At 40.1% G+C, this 3,410-nt stretch overlaps 1 non-coding gene across 1 annotated transcript; it reads left to right on the forward strand.

The window, feature by feature from the left end:
* The first annotated feature begins 2,446 nt into the window (after positions 1–2,446).
* On the forward strand, positions 2,447–2,609 carry LOC115072600. The gene has a single exon (XR_003851643.1). It is a non-coding gene; the product is annotated as a U1 spliceosomal RNA (small nuclear RNA).
* Positions 2,610–3,410: the final 801 nt, after the last annotated feature.

The raw sequence follows: 3,410 nt of genomic DNA on the forward strand, positions 1-3,410 counted from the left end.
GAAGGCTGGTCTTGATTGTGCAAAGGCAGTTCGTGGGTGGGGTAGGTTGTGAGGTCTCTAGGAAAGTAGACTGAGAATTGGGTTGGTCTGGGTGGAAAGGATCAGGAAGCACTGGGGCAATCTGGGCCAAGAAAGTAGTACAGAGGTCTGGGGTGCCAAGAGAAGAAGTGGGCCTGTGCCCAGGACTGGAAGGAGAAAGGGTGAGTTCTGTGTTTATTGATGGTAACAGTCTGGTATCAGATTTGCTTTTATAAATTTTTCTGAGTCTGTGGTTTGTCTTCTCACTCTCTTGAAGTCTTAATGGATTTTCTCATTGATCCTGTATTACTTTTTCAAACTGCTTGTAGTAATCAAATCACTGCTTACATTAATAATTATGAACATAATATTCCTTTGTAATGCTTAGGCAGAATTTGACAATTCTAATATTGATTTATGATTTATGAATAAATATGCTATATCCATATTCTAAATATGGATAAAACAAACACGGAAGTATCCTAAATGTTTGGTTGGATTCCCAGAACTGTAGTGATGCTACAAATAACGTAGAACAATAGGAATAATTTGTGAGAGATAGATTTCGTGCCTTCAGAGGTGCTTCGTGCTTTGCCTGTGTAAATATTGCTAACTTAAGCAATCTACAGGCACTGGGAGGTACCAGAATTGGTAGAGTAGTTACCTAACATTCACAAACCTGCAACATCTCATGAAGTTGTGTGGTGGCTGTAGCTAAAATTCCTTTTGGGAGACACAAACATCTGATTCCCTCCTCCCTTGGTCCCTACAACAAAACAAGTTCCAATTTCACCAAATTGCAGTCTGGAAAAGCAGTTAATTGGACTTACAGAGTAATGGGTGAGGGTTTACTTATAGGAGTGTGGTACTCCTCTTCTAAGGCTACACTGGAAAGTCTCCATCCAAGCATGGATCGTGACTTCCCCAGAGTCACACATAATGGTGTGAAAGCTTCTCTATGGCCTCCTCAGTTTATATACCCTTAGCCTCTCCCTCTCTGGCAACTAGGGCTGACTGTTAGGAGGTGTGGATTACTCTCCCTGTACCTCCTTTCTTGTGGAACATAACAGTCAACAAGCCTAGCTGTGATGATCCTAGGCAAGAAGGTGCAATCAAACTTGGGAAGCAGTCATGTGTCCATGTCTGTTCAAGGACAGTCCTATACCACAGTGGCCCACTCTCAAACTCAGCACTCAAGTGGTAGAGGAAGAAGGGTCAGAAATTCAGTCATCCTCTTTCTCCTTTGGCTACACAGTGAATTTAAGGTTAACCAGGGGGACATTGGAAAATTATGCCAATAATATTTTAATATTATTTTTATTTATCTCTTGAAAATTTCATATATGTATGCTATGTATTTTGACCATATCCATGCTCTACCCACCCCTCACCAACTATTTCTGGATGATATGCCCTTTCCAACTTCAAGTACTTTTAAAATTTATAACCCACTGAGTCTAATTAGTGATGCCTGTATGTGCATAGATGTGGGTCCATCCACTGCAATGTGAACAACCTGCCACTGGACACACCCTCAAAGAAAAATGAATCTCTGTCTCTAGGCAATCATCAACTGCCATAGTTCCTCATCTAGGGGTAGGGTCTCGTGAACCCCTACCCCATTCATGGTAAATTTTGACAGAATTGATCTCGTGATGACTTTTTGTAAGTAATCACAGGTTCTTTAAGTTCACAAGTGCAGTGGCCATGTCATGTCCAGAAGACAGCATTTCACAGCACTCACCCCCATTCTCTAGTTCTTACATTCTCTCTGCCTCCTTTTCTAGCATGTTCCCTGAGGCATGCCAACAGGAACAGTTACTATGGATATCCCAATTAGGGCTGAGCTCTCACATTCTCTTAGTCTCAACACTTTGACCAGTTATGAACTCTGCATTAACTTATTGTCCACTACAAAAAGAAGCTTCTTTGACCAAGGTTGAAAACAGACCAGATCTATTGGTATAAGCAGAACTATTTACAAGTCAGTTTGCCTATGTGACTGTTTAGCAAACCAGCAATTGTAGGTTCTGCCTTAGGGCCTATGACTTGCCAACCATAGGCTTTGGACCAAGTTTATAGTACCAGAGATAAGTTCCATCTTATGTAGCAGGCCTCAAATTAAATCAGAAAGCAGTTGGTTACCAATGATGTTTTACAAATATCCATAGATTTTGGAAACTTTTGTGAGCTTTAAAACATCTAATTGGAAGCAGGAAGGAAAATTTAGTTTAGAATTTCACATGTGCATCGAAAGGCCTGAAACTACAGGCTTGCTGATAGCATTGATTCACATGAATGTGTCCATCCATCCTTTTTATGGGCAAAACTTTCACATACACTTTTCATTATATCCTTGCCACAATGATTTATTATTTAAGAAACATTTGAGGACATTGGGTTATTATATTAAGAAAGTAACTATTCTATACTTGCCTGGAGGTAGAAATACCATGATGAAGGTGGTAGTTTTTCCAAGAGCAAGGCTCATCTGTTGTACTTGGTATGTGTTGTCCCTGTGATTTCCCAAATGTGAGAAACTCCATTGAAAAATTTGTGGTAATGAGGGACTGTGCTCAAATTCTCCCCTGTTATAAAGTAAACTTTTCAAAAGCAATTATTTTGGGTTAAAAAAGAGTTTCTTTCATGTACTTATAAATTAATGTAATGACAGGGGAAATTAGAGTCCCCTCTTATGGACCCTCTTAAGTTCTTAGTCATTAATAAAAGAATTGAATGGACTAAGTGGGAGCTTGAAGATAATTTTATTAAAGTTAAAGAGAAAAACCCTTGGAGCAGGCAAGCTGTAAATCTCAGAAGCTTCCCAGAGATGGAGAATGGAGGAGAGAAGGAAAAAGGCCATTCTGACACACAGCACACTAGCTGCCACATGGTGGAAGAGGGTAAAGAAAAAATAAGGAAACCCAAAGTGTTGGAGAAGCCCAGAGTGTGGAGGAAAAATGGGTAGAAAAGAGACAGAAAGGTAAAAAGGAGAGGTCATGCTTTTCTTAAGAATTTGGAAGTTGGCAGATAAGAAGCTGCATGTTTGTAGCCTAATAAGTATTAGAGCCAAGGATTTTGTGACAGAAACATGCAACATCCCTCTAAAGAACTAACTATTCTGCCTATCTCTTTAGTATGGCTTAAGGTGAACTCACCTTGTCCAGGTGATCTTTACTAACAGGACTTTACTATTAATAACAATACTATATTGAAATATTAAAATGCCAATTTTATGGAAAATTCAATAAGGTTTCTGTAGGAGGGGCCTGTGGGGATCGGCCAGGATACCAGACCTGGAGACTTCTCCGCAGGCACGCCAGTCTAACACGACCTACTTCCTCAAACTGCTAACCTGTTATCTGCCACCCAGGCTAGAGAGAGATGACGCG

The sequence above is a fragment of the Nannospalax galili genome, unplaced genomic scaffold (genome assembly GCF_000622305.1).
Source record: "Nannospalax galili isolate Female #2095 unplaced genomic scaffold, S.galili_v1.0 scaffold582, whole genome shotgun sequence".
In the NCBI taxonomy this organism is placed as follows: domain Eukaryota; kingdom Metazoa; phylum Chordata; class Mammalia; order Rodentia; family Spalacidae; genus Nannospalax; species Nannospalax galili.